Genomic DNA, 22,908 nt, shown 5'->3' with positions numbered 1-22,908 from the left:
GGGAGAGCATCGGAGATCCCTGACCCTCGCTGTGGCCTTCTGGCTCGGAGGGATGGGGATGGTTTATTGGGGACCCTCTCCTCCGGGAAGGGTCCACATGAATCCTCGCCTCGTGCGCTGTTTTGGTGTGACTTCGGTCACATTTTTCAGTGCCTTGGATGCAGCTTCAATCAAAAAATCTGTTCTTATCAGTTTAATATCTGATACGTCCCCTATCTGGGGACCATATATTAAATGGATTTTTAGAACAGGGAGATGGAAAAAGAGCTTGCTCTGTCCACTCCACGCATTGACCTGGTATTGCAGTATCTCCAGGACCGGTGCACCCCTTCTTTAATGCAGTTTCTAAAATCAGAAAGAATTGAATTCAATGCTTTTTGTTCATTTTGCTTGTTTGTCGGATTTTGGGATGGACTCTTTGGCTTTGCTTTTCTTCTCCTCATTGGATTTTTCATGTTAAAAGTTGCAGAAGCCAGATGACAAGCTCATTTTGGTTCAACTTCAGCAACTGTGCATTGCATTGCCATGTAATGTAATGTAATGCAATGCTATCTATCTAGCTCTCCCTCTATACTTCCTTTTGGATAAACAGACATATTAGGCAAGCATTTTGGAGCTTTCACCTAAATAACTACAGGTGGTGAGATAAGCTGCACAATATAATTGACCTTTCAGTATATTGTTGCACACACACCATCTATTTAGCAAATGCCCTTGTTATCAACAGCAGCCTTTTAAACTCACCTGAGCTAACAGGTATGTGAGCTGGTTACTCTGCTGCGCTTAAAATTTCTTTTTTGGTTTGCTACAATGCCTTTTCTGAAACGTTGTCTCCCTCTGCTGGAACACTGACTTCTTTCATTTAATGCCTGCAGACTATAAAAGAGAAACCAACCCAAAAAGTTTGGTTGATTAGTCTGTGGCATTCTTTTAAACTGTTGCTTATGGCGGTCTCTGTGAGCTTCTCAGTGACATTCAGCCATCCAGGTATCCCGCCTGCAGTAGACGGAATGTGGCAATGGAACGCTGGCTGCGCGTGTCATAATAGGCTCTGAGCCTTTATATACCTGCGCACAGCAGCAGCCACCTTCAGTCTGCTGCTGGACAGCCAGCAGCAGCAGCAGCAGGAGAGGTAATTAATCAGCAACCCTCCTGCTAAGGGTAGACAGCTGCTCGTTCCACCCCCCCCCCGCCTTAATTGGTTCTCCTCCCTTCCAACGGTGTTGAGGCGGGTGGGAACAGCCGGGGGTTGAGGGTACTGTGCTAAAAGAGGTGGAGTTATGCAGATCTAAAACGCGTGGATTGCAGCAGCAGCAAGCCGAAAAGTGCAGGCATGTGAGGGATCTAGAGGTTGACAGCATGTCTTCTTAACGGGAGTCCAGGTGGCCATCTCCACAAATGGACTTTTCAGAATCCTTGGGTGGCACCGTAGTCGGAAACCAATTCTGGTTATCGCTTCTCGGCCTTTTGGCTAAGATCAAGTGTAGTATCTGTTCTTATCAGTTTAATATCTGATACGTCCCCTATCTGGGGACCATATATTAAATGGATTTTTAGAACAGGGAGATGGAAAAAGAGCTTGCTCTGTCCACTCCACGCATTGACCTGGTATTGCAGTATCTCCAGGACCGGTGCACCCCTTCTTTAATGCAGTTTCTAAAATCAGAAAGAATTGAATTCAATGCTTTTTGTTCATTTTGCTTGTTTGTCGGATTTTGGGATGGACTCTTTGGCTTTGCTTTTCTTCTCCTCATTGGATTTTTCATGTTAAAAGTTGCAGAAGCCAGATGACAAGCTCATTTTGGTTCAACTTCAGCAACTGTGCATTGCATTGCCATGTAATGTAATGTAATGCAATGCTATCTATCTAGCTCTCCCTCTATACTTCCTTTTGGATAAACAGACATATTAGGCAAGCATTTTGGAGCTTTCACCTAAATAACTACAGGTGGTGAGATAAGCTGCACAATATAATTGACCTTTCAGTATATTGTTGCACACACACCATCTATTTAGCAAATGCCCTTGTTATCAACAGCAGCCTTTTAAACTCACCTGAGCTAACAGGTATGTGAGCTGGTTACTCTGCTGCGCTTAAAATTTCTTTTTTGGTTTGCTACAATGCCTTTTCTGAAACGTTGTCTCCCTCTGCTGGAACACTGACTTCTTTCATTTAATGCCTGCAGACTATAAAAGAGAAACCAACCCAAAAAGTTTGGTTGATTAGTCTGTGGCATTCTTTTAAACTGTTGCTTATGGCGGTCTCTGTGAGCTTCTCAGTGACATTCAGCCATCCAGGTATCCCGCCTGCAGTAGACGGAATGTGGCAATGGAACGCTGGCTGCGCGTGTCATAATAGGCTCTGAGCCTTTATATACCTGCGCACAGCAGCAGCCACCTTCAGTCTGCTGCTGGACAGCCAGCAGCAGCAGCAGCAGGAGAGGTAATTAATCAGCAACCCTCCTGCTAAGGGTAGACAGCTGCTCGTTCCACCCCCCCCCCCGCCTTAATTGGTTCTCCTCCCTTCCAACGGTGTTGAGGCGGGTGGGAACAGCCGGGGGTTGAGGGTACTGTGCTAAAAGAGGTGGAGTTATGCAGATCTAAAACGCGTGGATTGCAGCAGCAGCAAGCCGAAAAGTGCAGGCATGTGAGGGATCTAGAGGTTGACAGCATGTCTTCTTAACGGGAGTCCAGGTGGCCATCTCCACAAATGGACTTTTCAGAATCCTTGGGTGGCACCGTAGTCAGAAACCAATTCTGGTTATCGCTTCTCGGCCTTTTGGCTAAGATCAAGTGTAGTATCTGTTCTTATCAGTTTAATATCTGATACGTCCCCTATCTGGGGACCATATATTAAATGGATTTTTAGAACAGGGAGATGGAAAAAGAGCTTGCTCTGTCCACTCCACGCATTGACCTGGTATTGCAGTATCTCCAGGACCGGTGCACCCCTTCTTTAATGCAGTTTCTAAAATCAGAAAGAATTGAATTCAATGCTTTTTGTTCATTTTGCTTGTTTGTCGGATTTTGGGATGGACTCTTTGGCTTTGCTTTTCTTCTCCTCATTGGATTTTTCATGTTAAAAGTTGCAGAAGCCAGATGACAAGCTCATTTTGGTTCAACTTCAGCAACTGTGCATTGCATTGCCATGTAATGTAATGTAATGCAATGCTATCTATCTAGCTCTCCCTCTATACTTCCTTTTGGATAAACAGACATATTAGGCAAGCATTTTGGAGCTTTCACCTAAATAACTACAGGTGGTGAGATAAGCTGCACAATATAATTGACCTTTCAGTATATTGTTGCACACACACCATCTATTTAGCAAATGCCCTTGTTATCAACAGCAGCCTTTTAAACTCACCTGAGCTAACAGGTATGTGAGCTGGTTACTCTGCTGCGCTTAAAATTTCTTTTTTGGTTTGCTACAATGCCTTTTCTGAAACGTTGTCTCCCTCTGCTGGAACACTGACTTCTTTCATTTAATGCCTGCAGACTATAAAAGAGAAACCAACCCAAAAAGTTTGGTTGATTAGTCTGTGGCATTCTTTTAAACTGTTGCTTATGGCGGTCTCTGTGAGCTTCTCAGTGACATTCAGCCATCCAGGTATCCCGCCTGCAGTAGACGGAATGTGGCAATGGAACGCTGGCTGCGCGTGTCATAATAGGCTCTGAGCCTTTATATACCTGCGCACAGCAGCAGCCACCTTCAGTCTGCTGCTGGACAGCCAGCAGCAGCAGCAGCAGGAGAGGTAATTAATCAGCAACCCTCCTGCTAAGGGTAGACAGCTGCTCGTTCCACCCCCCCCCGCCTTAATTGGTTCTCCTCCCTTCCAACGGTGTTGAGGCGGGTGGGAACAGCCGGGGGTTGAGGGTACTGTGCTAAAAGAGGTGGAGTTATGCAGATCTAAAACGCGTGGATTGCAGCAGCAGCAAGCCGAAAAGTGCAGGCATGTGAGGGATCTAGAGGTTGACAGCATGTCTTCTTAACGGGAGTCCAGGTGGCCATCTCCACAAATGGACTTTTCAGAATCCTTGGGTGGCACCGTAGTCGGAAACCAATTCTGGTTATCGCTTCTCGGCCTTTTGGCTAAGATCAAGTGTAGTATCTGTTCTTATCAGTTTAATATCTGATACGTCCCCTATCTGGGGACCATATATTAAATGGATTTTTAGAACAGGGAGATGGAAAAAGAGCTTGCTCTGTCCACTCCACGCATTGACCTGGTATTGCAGTATCTCCAGGACCGGTGCACCCCTTCTTTAATGCAGTTTCTAAAATCAGAAAGAATTGAATTCAATGCTTTTTGTTCATTTTGCTTGTTTGTCGGATTTTGGGATGGACTCTTTGGCTTTGCTTTTCTTCTCCTCATTGGATTTTTCATGTTAAAAGTTGCAGAAGCCAGATGACAAGCTCATTTTGGTTCAACTTCAGCAACTGTGCATTGCATTGCCATGTAATGTAATGTAATGCAATGCTATCTATCTAGCTCTCCCTCTATACTTCCTTTTGGATAAACAGACATATTAGGCAAGCATTTTGGAGCTTTCACCTAAATAACTACAGGTGGTGAGATAAGCTGCACAATATAATTGACCTTTCGGTATATTGTTGCACACACACCATCTATTTAGCAAATGCCCTTGTTATCAACAGCAGCCTTTTAAACTCACCTGAGCTAACAGGTATGTGCGCTGGTTACTCTGCTGCGCTTAAAATTTCTTTTTTGGTTTGCTACAATGCCTTTTCTGAAACGTTGTCTCCCTCTGCTGGAACACTGACTTCTTTCATTTAATGCCTGCACACTATAAAAGAGAAACCAACCCAAAAAGTTTGGTTGATTAGTCTGTGGCATTCTTTTAAACTGTTGCTTATGGCGGTCTCTGTGAGCTTCTCAGTGACATTCAGCCATCCAGGTATCCCGCCTGCAGTAGACGGAATGTGGCAATGGAACGCTGGCTGCGCGTGTCATAATAGGCTCTGAGCCTTTATATACCTGCGCACAGCAGCAGCCACCTTCAGTCTGCTGCTGGACAGCCAGCAGCAGCAGCAGCAGGAGGGGTAATTAATCAGCAACCCTCCTGCTAAGGGTAGACAGCTGCTCGTTCCACCCCCCCCCCGCCTTAATTGGTTCTCCTCCCTTCCAACGGTGTTGAGGCGGGTGGGAACAGCCGGGGGTTGAGGGTACTGTGCTAAAAGAGGTGGAGTTATGCAGATCTAAAACGCGTGGATTGCAGCAGCAGCAAGCCGAAAAGTGCAGGCATGTGAGGGATCTAGAGGTTGACAGCATGTCTTCTTAACGGGAGTCCAGGTGGCCATCTCCACAAATGGACTTTTCAGAATCCTTGGGTGGCACCGTAGTCGGAAACCAATTCTGGTTATCGCTTCTCGGCCTTTTGGCTAAGATCAAGTGTAGTATCTGTTCTTATCAGTTTAATATCTGATACGTCCCCTATCTGGGGACCATATATTAAATGGATTTTTAGAACAGGGAGATGGAAAAAGAGCTTGCTCTGTCCACTCCACGCATTGACCTGGTATTGCAGTATCTCCAGGACCGGTGCACCCCTTCTTTAATGCAGTTTCTAAAATCAGAAAGAATTGAATTCAATGCTTTTTGTTCATTTTGCTTGTTTGTCGGATTTTGGGATGGACTCTTTGGCTTTGCTTTTCTTCTCCTCATTGGATTTTTCATGTTAAAAGTTGCAGAAGCCAGATGACAAGCTCATTTTGGTTCAACTTCAGCAACTGTGCATTGCATTGCCATGTAATGTAATGTAATGCAATGCTATCTATCTAGCTCTCCCTCTATACTTCCTTTTGGATAAACAGACATATTAGGCAAGCATTTTGGAGCTTTCACCTAAATAACTACAGGTGGTGAGATAAGCTGCACAATATAATTGACCTTTCAGTATATTGTTGCACACACACCATCTATTTAGCAAATGCCCTTGTTATCAACAGCAGCCTTTTAAACTCACCTGAGCTAACAGGTATGTGAGCTGGTTACTCTGCTGCGCTTAAAATTTCTTTTTTTGGTTTGCTACAATGCCTTTTCTGAAACGTTGTCTCCCTCTGCTGGAACACTGACTTCTTTCATTTAATGCCTGCAGACTATAAAAGAGAAACCAACCCAAAAAGTTTGGTTGATTAGTCTGTGGCATTCTTTTAAACTGTTGCTTATGGCGGTCTCTGTGAGCTTCTCAGTGACATTCAGCCATCCAGGTATCCCGCCTGCAGTAGACGGAATGTGGCAATGGAACGCTGGCTGCGCGTGTCATAATAGGCTCTGAGCCTTTATATACCTGCGCACAGCAGCAGCCACCTTCAGTCTGCTGCTGGACAGCCAGCAGCAGCAGCAGCAGGAGAGGTAATTAATCAGCAACCCTCCTGCTAAGGGTAGACAGCTGCTCGTTCCACCCCCCCCCGCCTTAATTGGTTCTCCTCCCTTCCAACGGTGTTGAGGCGGGTGGGAACAGCCGGGGGTTGAGGGTACTGTGCTAAAAGAGGTGGAGTTATGCAGATCTAAAACGCGTGGATTGCAGCAGCAGCAAGCCGAAAAGTGCAGGCATGTGAGGGATCTAGAGGTTGACAGCATGTCTTCTTAACGGGAGTCCAGGTGGCCATCTCCACAAATGGACTTTTCAGAATCCTTGGGTGGCACCGTAGTCGGAAACCAATTCTGGTTATCGCTTCTCGGCCTTTTGGCTAAGATCAAGTGTAGTATCTGTTCTTATCAGTTTAATATCTGATACGTCCCCTATCTGGGGACCATATATTAAATGGATTTTTAGAACAGGGAGATGGAAAAAGAGCTTGCTCTGTCCACTCCACGCATTGACCTGGTATTGCAGTATCTCCAGGACCGGTGCACCCCTTCTTTAATGCAGTTTCTAAAATCAGAAAGAATTGAATTCAATGCTTTTTGTTCATTTTGCTTGTTTGTCGGATTTTGGGATGGACTCTTTGGCTTTGCTTTTCTTCTCCTCATTGGATTTTTCATGTTAAAAGTTGCAGAAGCCAGATGACAAGCTCATTTTGGTTCAACTTCAGCAACTGTGCATTGCATTGCCATGTAATGTAATGTAATGCAATGCTATCTATCTAGCTCTCCCTCTATACTTCCTTTTGGATAAACAGACATATTAGGCAAGCATTTTGGAGCTTTCACCTAAATAACTACAGGTGGTGAGATAAGCTGCACAATATAATTGACCTTTCAGTATATTGTTGCACACACACCATCTATTTAGCAAATGCCCTTGTTATCAACAGCAGCCTTTTAAACTCACCTGAGCTAACAGGTATGTGAGCTGGTTACTCTGCTGCGCTTAAAATTTCTTTTTTGGTTTGCTACAATGCCTTTTCTGAAACGTTGTCTCCCTCTGCTGGAACACTGACTTCTTTCATTTAATGCCTGCAGACTATAAAAGAGAAACCAACCCAAAAAGTTTGGTTGATTAGTCTGTGGCATTCTTTTAAACTGTTGCTTATGGCGGTCTCTGTGAGCTTCTCAGTGACATTCAGCCATCCAGGTATCCCGCCTGCAGTAGACGGAATGTGGCAATGGAACGCTGGCTGCGCGTGTCATAATAGGCTCTGAGCCTTTATATACCTGCACACAGCAGCAGCCACCTTCAGTCTGCTGCTGGACAGCCAGCAGCAGCAGCAGCAGGAGAGGTAATTAATCAGCAACCCTCCTGCTAAGGGTAGACAGCTGCTCGTTCCACCCCCCCCCCCCGCCTTAATTGGTTCTCCTCCCTTCCAACGGTGTTGAGGCGGGTGGGAACAGCCGGGGGTTGAGGGTACTGTGCTAAAAGAGGTGGAGTTATGCAGATCTAAAACGCGTGGATTGCAGCAGCAGCAAGCCGAAAAGTGCAGGCATGTGAGGGATCTAGAGGTTGACAGCATGTCTTCTTAACGGGAGTCCAGGTGGCCATCTCCACAAATGGACTTTTCAGAATCCTTGGGTGGCACCGTAGTCGGAAACCAATTCTGGTTATCGCTTCTCGGCCTTTTGGCTAAGATCAAGTGTAGTATCTGTTCTTATCAGTTTAATATCTGATACGTCCCCTATCTGGGGACCATATATTAAATGGATTTTTAGAACAGGGAGATGGAAAAAGAGCTTGCTCTGTCCACTCCACGCATTGACCTGGTATTGCAGTATCTCCAGGACCGGTGCACCCCTTCTTTAATGCAGTTTCTAAAATCAGAAAGAATTGAATTCAATGCTTTTTGTTCATTTTGCTTGTTTGTCGGATTTTGGGATGGACTCTTTGGCTTTGCTTTTCTTCTCCTCATTGGATTTTTCATGTTAAAAGTTGCAGAAGCCAGATGACAAGCTCATTTTGGTTCAACTTCAGCAACTGTGCATTGCATTGCCATGTAATGTAATGTAATGCAATGCTATCTATCTAGCTCTCCCTCTATACTTCCTTTTGGATAAACAGACATATTAGGCAAGCATTTTGGAGCTTTCACCTAAATAACTACAGGTGGTGAGATAAGCTGCACAATATAATTGACCTTTCAGTATATTGTTGCACACACACCATCTATTTAGCAAATGCCCTTGTTATCAACAGCAGCCTTTTAAACTCACCTGAGCTAACAGGTATGTGAGCTGGTTACTCTGCTGCGCTTAAAATTTCTTTTTTGGTTTGCTACAATGCCTTTTCTGAAACGTTGTCTCCCTCTGCTGGAACACTGACTTCTTTCATTTAATGCCTGCAGACTATAAAAGAGAAACCAACCCAAAAAGTTTGGTTGATTAGTCTGTGGCATTCTTTTAAACTGTTGCTTATGGCGGTCTCTGTGAGCTTCTCAGTGACATTCAGCCATCCAGGTATCCCGCCTGCAGTAGACGGAATGTGGCAATGGAACGCTGGCTGCGCGTGTCATAATAGGCTCTGAGCCTTTATATACCTGCGCACAGCAGCAGCCACCTTCAGTCTGCTGCTGGACAGCCAGCAGCAGCAGCAGCAGGAGAGGTAATTAATCAGCAACCCTCCTGCTAAGGGTAGACAGCTGCTCGTTCCACCCCCCCCCCGCCTTAATTGGTTCTCCTCCCTTCCAACGGTGTTGAGGCGGGTGGGAACAGCCGGGGGTTGAGGGTACTGTGCTAAAAGAGGTGGAGTTATGCAGATCTAAAACGCGTGGATTGCAGCAGCAGCAAGCCGAAAAGTGCAGGCATGTGAGGGATCTAGAGGTTGACAGCATGTCTTCTTAACGGGAGTCCAGGTGGCCATCTCCACAAATGGACTTTTCAGAATCCTTGGGTGGCACCGTAGTCGGAAACCAATTCTGGTTATCGCTTCTCGGCCTTTTGGCTAAGATCAAGTGTAGTATCTGTTCTTATCAGTTTAATATCTGATACGTCCCCTATCTGGGGACCATATATTAAATGGATTTTTAGAACAGGGAGATGGAAAAAGAGCTTGCTCTGTCCACTCCACGCATTGACCTGGTATTGCAGTATCTCCAGGACCGGTGCACCCCTTCTTTAATGCAGTTTCTAAAATCAGAAAGAATTGAATTCAATGTTTTTTGTTCATTTTGCTTGTTTGTCGGATTTTGGGATGGACTCTTTGGCTTTGCTTTTCTTCTCCTCATTGGATTTTTCATGTTAAAAGTTGCAGAAGCCAGATGACAAGCTCATTTTGGTTCAACTTCAGCAACTGTGCATTGCATTGCCATGTAATGTAATGTAATGCAATGCTATCTATCTAGCTCTCCCTCTATACTTCCTTTTGGATAAACAGACATATTAGGCAAGCATTTTGGAGCTTTCACCTAAATAACTACAGGTGGTGAGATAAGCTGCACAATATAATTGACCTTTCAGTATATTGTTGCACACACACCATCTATTTAGCAAATGCCCTTGTTATCAACAGCAGCCTTTTAAACTCACCTGAGCTAACAGGTATGTGAGCTGGTTACTCTGCTGCGCTTAAAATTTCTTTTTTGGTTTGCTACAATGCCTTTTCTGAAACGTTGTCTCCCTCTGCTGGAACACTGACTTTTTTCATTTAATGCCTGCAGACTATAAAAGAGAAACCAACCCAAAAAGTTTGGTTGATTAGTCTGTGGCATTCTTTTAAACTGTTGCTTATGGCGGTCTCTGTGAGCTTCTCAGTGACATTCAGCCATCCAGGTATCCCGCCTGCAGTAGACGGAATGTGGCAATGGAACGCTGGCTGCGCGTGTCATAATAGGCTCTGAGCCTTTATATACCTGCACACAGCAGCAGCCACCTTCAGTCTGCTGCTGGACAGCCAGCAGCAGCAGCAGCAGGAGAGGTAATTAATCAGCAACCCTCCTGCTAAGGGTAGACAGCTGCTCGTTCCACCCCCCCCCCGCCTTAATTGGTTCTCCTCCCTTCCAACGGTGTTGAGGCGGGTGGGAACAGCCGGGGGTTGAGGGTACTGTGCTAAAAGAGGTGGAGTTATGCAGATCTAAAACGCGTGGATTGCAGCAGCAGCAAGCCGAAAAGTGCAGGCATGTGAGGGATCTAGAGGTTGACAGCATGTCTTCTTAACGGGAGTCCAGGTGGCCATCTCCACAAATGGACTTTTCAGAATCCTTGGGTGGCACCGTAGTCGGAAACCAATTCTGGTTATCGCTTCTCGGCCTTTTGGCTAAGATCAAGTGTAGTATCTGTTCTTATCAGTTTAATATCTGATACGTCCCCTATCTGGGGACCATATATTAAATGGATTTTTAGAACAGGGAGATGGAAAAAGAGCTTGCTCTGTCCACTCCACGCATTGACCTGGTATTGCAGTATCTCCAGGACCGGTGCACCCCTTCTTTAATGCAGTTTCTAAAATCAGAAAGAATTGAATTCAATGCTTTTTGTTCATTTTGCTTGTTTGTCGGATTTTGGGATGGACTCTTTGGCTTTGCTTTTCTTCTCCTCATTGGATTTTTCATGTTAAAAGTTGCAGAAGCCAGATGACAAGCTCATTTTGGTTCAACTTCAGCAACTGTGCATTGCATTGCCATGTAATGTAATGTAATGCAATGCTATCTATCTAGCTCTCCCTCTATACTTCCTTTTGGATAAACAGACATATTAGGCAAGCATTTTGGAGCTTTCACCTAAATAACTACAGGTGGTGAGATAAGCTGCACAATATAATTGACCTTTCAGTATATTGTTGCACACACACCATCTATTTAGCAAATGCCCTTGTTATCAACAGCAGCCTTTTAAACTCACCTGAGCTAACAGGTATGTGAGCTGGTTACTCTGCTGCGCTTAAAATTTCTTTTTTGGTTTGCTACAATGCCTTTTCTGAAACGTTGTCTCCCTCTGCTGGAACACTGACTTCTTTCATTTAATGCCTGCAGACTATAAAAGAGAAACCAACCCAAAAAGTTTGGTTGATTAGTCTGTGGCATTCTTTTAAACTGTTGCTTATGGCGGTCTCTGTGAGCTTCTCAGTGACATTCAGCCATCCAGGTATCCCGCCTGCAGTAGACGGAATGTGGCAATGGAACGCTGGCTGCGCGTGTCATAATAGGCTCTGAGCCTTTATATACCTGCACACAGCAGCAGCCACCTTCAGTCTGCTGCTGGACAGCCAGCAGCAGCAGCAGCAGGAGAGGTAATTAATCAGCAACCCTCCTGCTAAGGGTAGACAGCTGCTCGTTCCACCCCCCCCCCGCCTTAATTGGTTCTCCTCCCTTCCAACGGTGTTGAGGCGGGTGGGAACAGCCGGGGGTTGAGGGTACTGTGCTAAAAGAGGTGGAGTTATGCAGATCTAAAACGCGTGGATTGCAGCAGCAGCAAGCCGAAAAGTGCAGGCATGTGAGGGATCTAGAGGTTGACAGCATGTCTTCTTAACGGGAGTCCAGGTGGCCATCTCCACAAATGGACTTTTCAGAATCCTTGGGTGGCACCGTAGTCGGAAACCAATTCTGGTTATCGCTTCTCGGCCTTTTGGCTAAGATCAAGTGTAGTATCTGTTCTTATCAGTTTAATATCTGATACGTCCTCTATCTGGGGACCATATATTAAATGGATTTTTAGAACAGGGAGATGGAAAAAGAGCTTGCTCTGTCCACTCCACGCATTGACCTGGTATTGCAGTATCTCCAGGACCGGTGCACCCCTTCTTTAATGCAGTTTCTAAAATCAGAAAGAATTGAATTCAATGCTTTTTGTTCATTTTGCTTGTTTGTCGGATTTTGGGATGGACTCTTTGGCTTTGCTTTTCTTCTCCTCATTGGATTTTTCATGTTAAAAGTTGCAGAAGCCAGATGACAAGCTCATTTTGGTTCAACTTCAGCAACTGTGCATTGCATTGCCATGTAATGTAATGTAATGCAATGCTATCTATCTAGCTCTCCCTCTATACTTCCTTTTGGATAAACAGACATATTAGGCAAGCATTTTGGAGCTTTCACCTAAATAACTACAGGTGGTGAGATAAGCTGCACAATATAATTGACCTTTCAGTATATTGTTGCACACACACCATCTATTTAGCAAATGCCCTTGTTATCAACAGCAGCCTTTTAAACTCACCTGAGCTAACAGGTATGTGAGCTGGTTACTCTGCTGCGCTTAAAATTTCTTTTTTGGTTTGCTACAATGCCTTTTCTGAAACGTTGTCTCCCTCTGCTGGAACACTGACTTCTTTCATTTAATGCCTGCAGACTATAAAAGAGAAACCAACCCAAAAAGTTTGGTTGATTAGTCTGTGGCATTCTTTTAAACTGTTGCTTATGGCGGTCTCTGTGAGCTTCTCAGTGACATTCAGCCATCCAGGTATCCCGCCTGCAGTAGACGGAATGTGGCAATGGAACGCTGGCTGCGCGTGTCATATTAGGCTCTGAGCCTTTATATACCTGCGCACAGCAGCAGCCACCTTCAGTCTGCTGCTGGACAGCCAGCAGCAGCAGCAGCAGGAGAGGTAATTAATCAGCAACCCTCCTGCTAAGGGTAGACAGCTGCTCGTTCCACCCCCCCCCCGCCTTAATTGGTTCTCCTCCCTTCCAACGGTGTTGAGGCGGGTGGGAACAGCCGGGGGTTGAGGGTACTGTGCTAAAAGAGGTGGAGTTATGCAGATCTAAAACGCGTGGATTGCAGCAGCAGCAAGCCGAAAAGTGCAGGCATGTGAGGGATCTAGAGGTTGACAGCATGTCTTCTTAACGGGAGTCCAGGTGGCCATCTCCACAAATGGACTTTTCAGAATCCTTGGGTGGCACCGTAGTCGGAAACCAATTCTGGTTATCGCTTCTCGGCCTTTTGGCTAAGATCAAGTGTAGTATCTGTTCTTATCAGTTTAATATCTGATACGTCCTCTATCTGGGGACCATATATTAAATGGATTTTTAGAACAGGGAGATGGAAAAAGAGCTTGCTCTGTCCACTCCACGCATTGACCTGGTATTGCAGTATCTCCAGGACCGGTGCACCCCTTCTTTAATGCAGTTTCTACAATCAGAAAGAATTGAATTCAATGCTTTTTGTTCATTTTGCTTGTTTGTCGGATTTTGGGATGGACTCTTTGGCTTTGCTTTTCTTCTCCTCATTGGATTTTTCATGTTAAAAGTTGCAGAAGCCAGATGACAAGCTCATTTTGGATCAACTTCAGCAACTGTGCATTGCATTGCCATGTAATGTAATGTAATGCAATGCTATCTATCTAGCTCTCCCTCTATACTTCCTTTTGGATAAACAGACATATTAGGCAAGCATTTTGGAGCTTTCACCTAAATAACTACAGGTGGTGAGATAAGCTGCACAATATAATTGACCTTTCAGTATATTGTTGCACACACACCATCTATTTAGCAAATGCCCTTGTTATCAACAGCAGCCTTTTAAACTCACCTGAGCTAACAGGTATGTGAGCTGGTTACTCTGCTGCGCTTAAAATTTCTTTTTTGGTTTGCTACAATGCCTTTTCTGAAACGTTGTCTCCCTCTGCTGGAACACTGACTTCTTTCATTTAATGCCTGCAGACTATAAAAGAGAAACCAACCCAAAAAGTTTGGTTGATTAGTCTGTGGCATTCTTTTAAACTGTTGCTTATGGCGGTCTCTGTGAGCTTCTCAGTGACATTCAGCCATCCAGGTATCCCGCCTGCAGTAGACGGAATGTGGCAATGGAACGATGGCTGCGCGTGTCATAATAGGCTCTGAGCCTTTATATACCTGCGCACAGCAGCAGCCACCTTCAGTCTGCTGCTGGACAGCCAGCAGCAGCAGCAGCAGGAGAGGTAATTAATCAGCAACCCTCCTGCTAAGGGTAGACAGCTGCTCGTTCCACCCCCCCCCCGCCTTAATTGGTTCTCCTCCCTTCCAACGGTGTTGAGGCGGGTGGGAACAGCCGGGGGTTGAGGGTACTGTGCTAAAAGAGGTGGAGATATGCAGATCTAAAACGCGTGGATTGCAGCAGCAGCAAGCCGAAAAGTGCAGGCATGTGAGGGATCTAGAGGTTGACAGCATGTCTTCTTAACGGGAGTCCAGGTGGCCATCTCCACAAATGGACTTTTCAGAATCCTTGGGTGGCACCGTAGTCGGAAACCAATTCTGGTTATCGCTTCTCGGCCTTTTGGCTAAGATCAAGTGCAGTATCTGTTCTTATCAGTTTAATATCTGATACGTCCCCTATCTGGGGACCATATATTAAATGGATTTTTAGAACAGGGAGATGGAAAAAGAACTTGCTCTGTCCACTCCACGCATTGACCTGGTATTGCAGTATCTCCAGGACCGGTGCACCCCTTCTTTAATGCAGTTTCTAAAATCAGAAAGAATTGAATTCAATGCTTTTTGTTCATTTTGCTTGTTTGTCGGATTTTGGGATGGACTCTTTGGCTTTGCTTTTCTTCTCCTCATTGGATTTTTCATGTTAAAAGTTGCAGAAGCCAGATGACAAGCTCATTTTGGTTCAACTTCAGCAACTGTGCATTGCATTGCCATGTAATGTAATGTAATGCAATGCTATCTATCTAGCTCTCCCTCTATACTTCCTTTTGGATAAACAGACATATTAGGCAAGCATTTTGGAGCTTTCACCTAAATAACTACAGGTGGTGAGATAAGCTGCACAATATAATTGACCTTTCAGTATATTGTTGCACACACACCATCTATTTAGCAAATGCCCTTGTTATCAACAGCAGCCTTTTAAACTCACCTGAGCTAACAGGTATGTGAGCTGGTTACTCTGCTGCGCTTAAAATTTCTTTTTTGGTTTGCTACAATGCCTTTTCTGAAACGTTGTCTCCCTCTGCTGGAACACTGACTTCTTTCATTTAATGCCTGCAGACTATAAAAGAGAAACCAACCCAAAAAGTTTGGTTGATTAGTCTGTGGCATTCTTTTAAACTGTTGCTTATGGCGGTCTCTGTGAGCTTCTCAGTGACATTCAGCCATCCAGGTATCCCGCCTGCAGTAGACGGAATGTGGCAATGGAACGCTGGCTGCGCGTGTCATAATAGGCTCTGAGCCTTTATATACCTGCGCACAGCAGCAGCCACCTTCAGTCTGCTGCTGGACAGCCAGCAGCAGCAGCAGCAGGAGAGGTAATTAATCAGCAACCCTCCTGCTAAGGGTAGACAGCTGCTCGTTCCACCCCCCCCCCCGCCTTAATTGGTTCTCCTCCCTTCCAACGGTGTTGAGGCGGGTGGGAACAGCCGGGGGTTGAGGGTACTGTGCTAAAAGAGGTGGAGTTATGCAGATCTAAAACGCGTGGATTGCAGCAGCATCAAGCCGAAAAGTGCAGGCATGTGAGGGATCTAGAGGTTGACAGCATGTCTTCTTAACGGGAGTCCAGGTGGCCATCTCCACAAATGGACTTTTCAGAATCCTTGGGTGGCACCGTAGTCGGAAACCAATTCTGGTTATCGCTTCTCGGCCTTTTGGCTAAGATCAAGTGTAGTATCTGTTCTTATCAGTTTAATATCTGATACGTCCCCTATCTGGGGACCATATATTAAATGGATTTTTAGAACAGGGAGATGGAAAAAGAGCTTGCTCTGTCCACTCCACGCATTGACCTGGTATTGCAGTATCTCCAGGACCGGTGCACCCCTTCTTTAATGCAGTTTCTAAAATCAGAAAGAATTGAATTCAATGCTTTTTGTTCATTTTGCTTGTTTGTCGGATTTTGGGATGGACTCTTTGGCTTTGCTTTTCTTCTCCTCATTGGATTTTTCATGTTAAAAGTTGCAGAAGCCAGATGACAAGCTCATTTTGGTTCAACTTCAGCAACTGTGCATTGCATTGCCATGTAATGTAATGTAATGCAATGCTATCTATCTAGCTCTCCCTCTATACTTCCTTTTGGATAAACAGACATATTAGGCAAGCATTTTGGAGCTTTCACCTAAATAACTACAGGTGGTGAGATAAGCTGCACAATATAATTGACCTTTCAGTATATTGTTGCACACACACCATCTATTTAGCAAATGCCCTTGTTATCAACAGCAGCCTTTTAAACTCACCTGAGCTAACAGGTATGTGAGCTGGTTACTCTGCTGCGCTTAAAATTTCTTTTTTGGTTTGCTACAATGCCTTTTCTGAAACGTTGTCTCCCTCTGCTGGAACACTGACTTCTTTCATTTAATGCCTGCAGACTATAAAAGAGAAACCAACCCAAAAAGTTTGGTTGATTAGTCTGTGGCATTCTTTTAAACTGTTGCTTATGGCGGTCTCTGTGAGCTTCTCAGTGACATTCAGCCATCCAGGTATCCCGCCTGCAGTAGACGGAATGTGGCAATGGAACGCTGGCTGCGCGTGTCATAATAGGCTCTGAGCCTTTATATACCTGCGCACAGCAGCAGCCACCTTCAGTCTGCTGCTGGACAGCCAGCAGCAGCAGCAGGAGAGGTAATTAATCAGCAACCCTCCTGCTAAGGGTGGACAGCTGCTCGTTCCACCCCCCCCCCGCCTTAATTGGTTCTCCTCCCTTCCAACGGTGTTGAGGCGGGTGGGAACAGCCGGGGGTTGAGGGTACTGTGCTAAAAGAGGTGGAGTTATGCAGATCTAAAACGCGTGGATTGCAGCAGCAGCAAGCCGAAAAGTGCAGGCATGTGAGGGATCTAGAGGTTGACAGCATGTCTTCTTAACGGGAGTCCAGGTGGCCATCTCCACAAATGGACTTTTCAGAATCCTTGGGTGGCACCGTAGTCGGAAACCAATTCTGGTTATCGCTTCTCGGCCTTTTGGCTAAGATCAAGTGTAGTATCTGTTCTTATCAGTTTAATATCTGATACGTCCCCTATCTGGGGACCATATATTAAATGGATTTTTAGAACAGGGAGATGGAAAAAGAGCTTGCTCTGTCCACTCCACGCATTGACCTGGTATTGCAGTATCTCCAGGACCGGTCACCCCTTCTTTAATGCAGTTTCTAAAATCAGAAAGAATTGAATTCAATGCTTTTTGTTCATTTTGCTTGTTTGTCGGATTTTGGGATGGACTCTTTGGCTTTGCTTTTCTTCTCCTCATTGGATTTTTCATGTTAAAAGTTGCAGAAGCCAGATGACAAGCTCATTTTGGTTCAACTTCAGCAACTGTGCATTGCATTGCCATGTAATGTAATGTAATGCAATGCTATCTATCTAGCTCTCCCTCTATACTTCCTTTTGGATAAACAGACATATTAGGCAAGCATTTTGGAGCTTTCACCTAAATAACTACAGGTGGTGAGATAAGCTGCACAATATAATTGACCTTTCAGTATATTGTTGCACACACACCATCTATTTAGCAAATGCCCTTGTTATCAACAGCAGCCTTTTAAACTCACCTGAGCTAACAGGTATGTGAGCTGGTTACTCTGCTGCGCTTAAAATTTCTTTTTTGGTTTGCTACAATGCCTTTTCTGAAACGTTGTCTCCCTCTGCTGGAACACTGACTTCTTTCATTTAATGCCTGCAGACTATAAAAGAGAAACCAACCCAAAAAGTTTGGTTGATTAGTCTGTGGCATTCTTTTAAACTGTTGCTTATGGCGGTCTCTGTGAGCTTCTCAGTGACATTCAGCCATCCAGGTATCCCGCCTGCAGTAGACGGAATGTGGCAATGGAACGCTGGCTGCGCGTGTCATAATAGGCTCTGAGCCTTTATATACCTGCGCACAGCAGCAGCCACCTTCAGTCTGCTGCTGGACAGCCAGCAGCAGCAGCAGCAGGAGAGGTAATTAATCAGCAACCCTCCTGCTAAGGGTAGACAGCTGCTCGTTCCACCCCCCCCCCCGCCTTAATTGGTTCTCCTCCCTTCCAACGGTGTTGAGGCGGGTGGGAACAGCCGGGGGTTGAGGGTACTGTGCTAAAAGAGGTGGAGTTATGCAGATCTAAAACGCGTGGATTGCAGCAGCAGCAAGCCGAAAAGTGCAGGCATGTGAGGGATCTAGAGGTTGACAGCATGTCTTCTTAACGGGAGTCCAGGTGGCCATCTCCACAAATGGACTTTTCAGAATCCTTGGGTGGCACCGTAGTCGGAAACCAATTCTGGTTATCGCTTCTCGGCCTTTTGGCTAAGATCAAGTGTAGTATCTTTCGAAAAAGCGGTTTTGGATGTTGGCCGCCCTAGTAGATTGATACATTATGCACACTGGGGTTTAGGCGCTTGTTAGTACGCCAGGTGGCTAATATAGTCATCTGGTGGAAAGCATGGCCCCCCAGGATCGACGCCATTGGGCCGGGGAAGATCGAAAGCCCGAAGTGTGAAGTGCCCCAGGAGTGGTGACCCTGGGGTGCCTTAACTCACTGGGATTGGGAACCCCACTTGAGTTTATGGCACATTTGCACAAGCACTTCAAATTTTCTTTCTTCGCACACACCCTTATTCCGGGCCTTCTGGCCTTAGGATGGGGAATTTTTCAATTCCCGGTCGAAGGTCCGGGCAGTATTATACTGTGAAACCTTCACTATTTATTTAATTTCTTTGTCACTGTGTGTCCACTTATTCACGTGTGTCACGTCCTACTAGGATTTTGTCGGGATGCGGTTCCCTTACGGGTTCCTCTCTTGGCAGGTCTAGGGGGGGAGTGTGTGGCCATCAGGTTCCGCTCCCCCCTGAACCCCCCTGGCTCTCCTCTTTCGGGAGGAGAGCGTTGTTGGCTCCCCTCTTCCGGGAGGGGAGCACAGTCTTTGGCTCCCAGTGCCTTGCTCCGGTGAGAACTCGGGCAGGTGCTGGGGGTAAGATTGGGTCGCCTCTGGCTTCGGCTGGAGGTGGCTTTTTGTCCCTGTTCCTCGCTGTGGCCTTTTGGCTCGGAGGGACGGGGAATGGTTTGGGGGACCCTTCTCCTTTTGGAGAGGGTTTCAAGAAGACCAGCATCCTAGTGCACTTTTTTTGTGGCACTTGTCACTTTTTTAAGCGCACTCGGGTTTTGTACACGAATTCGGGCTTTCGATAAAAAAAAAAAAAAAATCTGTTCTTATCAGTTTAATATCTGATACGTCCCCTATCTGGGGACCATATATTAAATGGATTTTTAGAACAGGGAGATGGAAAAAGAGCTTGCTCTGTCCACTCCACGCATTGACCTGGTATTGCAGTATCTCCAGGACCGGTGCACCCCTTCTTTAATGCAGTTTCTAAAATCAGAAAGAATTGAATTCAATGCTTTTTGTTCATTTTGCTTGTTTGTCGGATTTTGGGATGGACTCTTTGGCTTTGCTTTTCTTCTCCTCATTGGATTTTTCATGTTAAAAGTTGCAGAAGCCAGATGACAAGCTCATTTTGTTTCAACTTCAGCAACTGTGCATTGCATTGCCATGTAATGTAATGTAATGCAATGCTATCTATCTAGCTCTCCCTCTATACTTCCTTTTGGATAAACAGACATATTAGGCAAGCATTTTGGAGCTTTCACCTAAATAACTACAGGTGGTGAGATAAGCTGCACAATATAATTGACCTTTCAGTATATTGTTGCACACACACCATCTATTTAGCAAATGCCCTTGTTATCAACAGCAGCCTTTTAAACTCACCTGAGCTAACAGGTATGTGAGCTGGTTACTCTGCTGCGCTTAAAATTTCTTTTTTGGTTTGCTACAATGCCTTTTCTGAAACGTTGTCTCCCTCTGCTGGAACACTGACTTCTTTCATTTAATGCCTGCAGACTATAAAAGAGAAACCAACCCAAAAAGTTTGGTTGATTAGTCTGTGGCATTCTTTTAAACTGTTGCTTATGGCAGTCTCTGTGAGCTTCTCAGTGACATTCAGCCATCCAGGTATCCCGCCTGCAGTAGACGGAATGTGGCAATGGAACGCTGGCTGCGCGTGTCATAATAGGCTCTGAGCCTTTATATACCTGCGCACAGCAGCAGCCACCTTCAGTCTGCTGCTGGACAGCCAGCAGCAGCAGCAGCAGGAGAGGTAATTAATCAGCAACCCTCCTGCTAAGGGTAGACAGCTGCTCGTTCCACCCCCCCCCCGCCTTAATTGGTTCTCCTCCCTTCCAACGGTGTTGAGGCGGGTGGGAACAGCCGGGGGTTGAGGGTACTGTGCTAAAAGAGGTGGAGTTATGCAGATCTAAAACGCGTGGATTGCAGCAGCAGCAAGCCGAAAAGTGCAGGCATGTGAGGGATCTAGAGGTTGACAGCATGTCTTCTTAACGGGAGTCCAGGTGGCCATCTCCACAAATGGACTTTTCAGAATCCTTGGGTGGCACCGTAGTCGGAAACCAATTCTGGTTATCGCTTCTCGGCCTTTTGGCTAAGATCAAGTGTAGTATCTGTTCTTATCAGTTTAATATCTGATACGTCCCCTATCTGGGGACCATATATTAAATGGATTTTTAGAACAGGGAGATGGAAAAAGAGCTTGCTCTGTCCACTCCACGCATTGACCTGGTATTGCAGTATCTCCAGGACCGGTGCACCCCTTCTTTAATGCAGTTTCTAAAATCAGAAAGAATTGAATTCAATGCTTTTTGTTCATTTTGCTTGTTTGTCGGATTTTGGGATGGACTCTTTGGCTTTGCTTTTCTTCTCCTCATTGGATTTTTCATGTTAAAAGTTGCAGAAGCCAGATGACAAGCTCATTTTGGTTCAACTTCAGCAACTGTGCATTGCATTGCCATGTAATGTAATGTAATGCAATGCTATCTATCTAGCTCTCCCTCTATACTTCCTTTTGGATAAACAGACATATTAGGCAAGCATTTTGGAGCTTTCACCTAAATAACTACAGGTGGTGAGATAAGCTGCACAATATAATTGACCTTTCAGTATATTGTTGCACACACACCATCTATTTAGCAAATGCCCTTGTTATCAACAGCAGCCTTTTAAACTCACCTGAGCTAACAGGTATGTGAGCTGGTTACTCTGCTGCGCTTAAAATTTCTTTTTTGGTTTGCTACAATGCCTTTTCTGAAACGTTGTCTCCCTCTGCTGGAACACTGACTTCTTTCATTTAATGCCTGCAGACTATAAAAGAGAAACCAACCCAAAAAGTTTGGTTGATTAGTCTGTGGCATTCTTTTAAACTGTTGCTTATGGCGGTCTCTGTGAGCTTCTCAGTGACATTCAGCCATCCAGGTATCCCGCCTGCAGTAGACGGAATGTGGCAATGGAACGCTGGCTGCGCGTGTCATAATAGGCTCTGAGCCTTTATATACCTGCGCACAGCAGCAGCCACCTTCAGTCTGCTGCTGGACAGCCAGCAGCAGCAGCAGCAGGAGAGGTAATTAATCAGCAACCCTCCTGCTAAGGGTAGACAGCTGCTCGTTCCACCCCCCCCCCCGCCTTAATTGGTTCTCCTCCCTTCCAACGGTGTTGAGGCGGGTGGGAACAGCCGGGGGTTGAGGGTACTGTGCTAAAAGAGGTGGAGTTATGCAGATCTAAAACGCGTGGATTGCAGCAGCAGCAAGCCGAAAAGTGCAGGCATGTGAGGGATCTAGAGGTTGACAGCATGTCTTCTTAACGGGAGTCCAGGTGGCCATCTCCACAAATGGACTTTTCAGAATCCTTGGGTGGCACCGTAGTCGGAAACCAATTCTGGTTATCGCTTCTCGGCCTTTTGGCTAAGATCAAGTGTAGTATCTGTTCTTATCAGTTTAATATCTGATACGTCCCCTATCTGGGGACCATATATTAAATGGATTTTTAGAACAGGGAGATGGAAAAAGAGCTTGCTCTGTCCACTCCACGCATTGACCTGGTATTGCAGTATCTCCAGGACCGGTGCACCCCTTCTTTAATGCAGTTTCTAAAATCAGAAAGAATTGAATTCAATGCTTTTTGTTCATTTTGCTTGTTTGTCGGATTTTGGGATGGATTCTTTGGCTTTGCTTTTCTTCTCCTCATTGGATTTTTCATGTTAAAAGTTGCAGAAGCCAGATGACAAGCTCATTTTGGTTCAACTTCAGCAACTGTGCATTGCATTGCCATGTAATGTAATGTAATGCAATGCTATCTATCTAGCTCTCCCTCTATACTTCCTTTTGGATAAACAGACATATTAGGCAAGCATTTTGGAGCTTTCACCTAAATAACTACAGGTGGTGAGATAAGCTGCACAATATAATTGACCTTTCAGTATATTGTTGCACACACACCATCTATTTAGCAAATGCCCTTGTTATCAACAGCAGCCTTTTAAACTCACCTGAGCTAACAGGTATGTGAGCTGGTTACTCTGCTGCGCTTAAAATTTCTTTTTTGGTTTGCTACAATGCCTTTTCTGAAACGTTGTCTCCCTCTGCTGGAACACTGACTTCTTTCATTTAATGCCTGCAGGCTATAAAAGAGAAAACAACCCAAAAAGTTTGGTTGATTAGTCTGTGGCATTCTTTTAAACTGTTGCTTATGGCGGTCTCTGTGAGCTTCTCAGTGACATTCAGCCATCCAGGTATCCCGCCTGCAGTAGACGGAATGTGGCAATGGAACGCTGGCTGCGCGTGTCATAATAGGCTCT

General features: G+C 45.3%; 17 non-coding genes and 1 pseudogene across 17 annotated transcripts; all 18 read left to right on the top strand.

The window, feature by feature from the left end:
* Positions 1-149: 149 nt before the first annotated feature.
* On the top strand, positions 150-331 carry LOC141185637 (U2 spliceosomal RNA). The gene has a single exon (XR_012260279.1). It is a non-coding gene; the product is annotated as a U2 spliceosomal RNA (small nuclear RNA).
* Positions 332-1,451: 1,120 nt separating this feature from the next.
* LOC141187733 (U2 spliceosomal RNA) lies at positions 1,452-1,642 on the top strand. The gene has a single exon (XR_012261891.1). It is a non-coding gene; the product is annotated as a U2 spliceosomal RNA (small nuclear RNA).
* A 1,121-nt stretch (positions 1,643-2,763) lies between these two features.
* On the top strand, positions 2,764-2,954 carry LOC141187732 (U2 spliceosomal RNA). Its single transcript, XR_012261890.1, has one exon. It is a non-coding gene; the product is annotated as a U2 spliceosomal RNA (small nuclear RNA).
* A 1,119-nt stretch (positions 2,955-4,073) lies between these two features.
* On the top strand, positions 4,074-4,264 carry LOC141187730 (U2 spliceosomal RNA). The gene has a single exon (XR_012261888.1). It is a non-coding gene; the product is annotated as a U2 spliceosomal RNA (small nuclear RNA).
* A 1,120-nt stretch (positions 4,265-5,384) lies between these two features.
* On the top strand, positions 5,385-5,575 carry LOC141187729 (U2 spliceosomal RNA). Its single transcript, XR_012261887.1, has one exon. It is a non-coding gene; the product is annotated as a U2 spliceosomal RNA (small nuclear RNA).
* A 1,120-nt stretch (positions 5,576-6,695) lies between these two features.
* On the top strand, positions 6,696-6,886 carry LOC141187728 (U2 spliceosomal RNA). The gene has a single exon (XR_012261886.1). It is a non-coding gene; the product is annotated as a U2 spliceosomal RNA (small nuclear RNA).
* A 1,122-nt stretch (positions 6,887-8,008) lies between these two features.
* On the top strand, positions 8,009-8,199 carry LOC141187726 (U2 spliceosomal RNA). The gene has a single exon (XR_012261885.1). It is a non-coding gene; the product is annotated as a U2 spliceosomal RNA (small nuclear RNA).
* Positions 8,200-9,319: 1,120 nt separating this feature from the next.
* LOC141187725 (U2 spliceosomal RNA) lies at positions 9,320-9,510 on the top strand. The gene has a single exon (XR_012261884.1). It is a non-coding gene; the product is annotated as a U2 spliceosomal RNA (small nuclear RNA).
* A 1,120-nt stretch (positions 9,511-10,630) lies between these two features.
* On the top strand, positions 10,631-10,821 carry LOC141187724 (U2 spliceosomal RNA). Its single transcript, XR_012261883.1, has one exon. It is a non-coding gene; the product is annotated as a U2 spliceosomal RNA (small nuclear RNA).
* Positions 10,822-11,941: 1,120 nt separating this feature from the next.
* LOC141184404 (U2 spliceosomal RNA) lies at positions 11,942-12,132 on the top strand. Its single transcript, XR_012259163.1, has one exon. It is a non-coding gene; the product is annotated as a U2 spliceosomal RNA (small nuclear RNA).
* A 1,120-nt stretch (positions 12,133-13,252) lies between these two features.
* On the top strand, positions 13,253-13,443 carry LOC141184403 (U2 spliceosomal RNA). The gene has a single exon (XR_012259162.1). It is a non-coding gene; the product is annotated as a U2 spliceosomal RNA (small nuclear RNA).
* Positions 13,444-14,563: 1,120 nt separating this feature from the next.
* LOC141185538 (U2 spliceosomal RNA) lies at positions 14,564-14,754 on the top strand. Its single transcript, XR_012260192.1, has one exon. It is a non-coding gene; the product is annotated as a U2 spliceosomal RNA (small nuclear RNA).
* A 1,121-nt stretch (positions 14,755-15,875) lies between these two features.
* LOC141187723 (U2 spliceosomal RNA) lies at positions 15,876-16,066 on the top strand. Its single transcript, XR_012261882.1, has one exon. It is a non-coding gene; the product is annotated as a U2 spliceosomal RNA (small nuclear RNA).
* A 1,117-nt stretch (positions 16,067-17,183) lies between these two features.
* Positions 17,184-17,373, top strand: LOC141185570 (U2 spliceosomal RNA). Its single transcript, XR_012260221.1, has one exon. It is a non-coding gene; the product is annotated as a U2 spliceosomal RNA (small nuclear RNA).
* Positions 17,374-18,494: 1,121 nt separating this feature from the next.
* Positions 18,495-18,586, top strand: LOC141186169 (U2 spliceosomal RNA; annotated as a pseudogene).
* Positions 18,587-19,380: 794 nt separating this feature from the next.
* LOC141185909 (U2 spliceosomal RNA) lies at positions 19,381-19,563 on the top strand. The gene has a single exon (XR_012260499.1). It is a non-coding gene; the product is annotated as a U2 spliceosomal RNA (small nuclear RNA).
* Positions 19,564-20,683: 1,120 nt separating this feature from the next.
* LOC141187722 (U2 spliceosomal RNA) lies at positions 20,684-20,874 on the top strand. Its single transcript, XR_012261881.1, has one exon. It is a non-coding gene; the product is annotated as a U2 spliceosomal RNA (small nuclear RNA).
* Positions 20,875-21,995: 1,121 nt separating this feature from the next.
* On the top strand, positions 21,996-22,186 carry LOC141187721 (U2 spliceosomal RNA). The gene has a single exon (XR_012261880.1). It is a non-coding gene; the product is annotated as a U2 spliceosomal RNA (small nuclear RNA).
* The last annotated feature ends 722 nt before the right edge of the window (positions 22,187-22,908 follow it).

This window comes from Phyllobates terribilis, unplaced genomic scaffold (genome assembly GCF_046119375.1).
Source record: "Phyllobates terribilis strain yellow unplaced genomic scaffold, ASM4611937v1 Scaffold_40__1_contigs__length_11209783, whole genome shotgun sequence".
Lineage (NCBI taxonomy): Eukaryota > Metazoa > Chordata > Amphibia > Anura > Dendrobatidae > Phyllobates > Phyllobates terribilis.
This window is presented reverse-complemented; position numbering and strand designations above follow the sequence as displayed.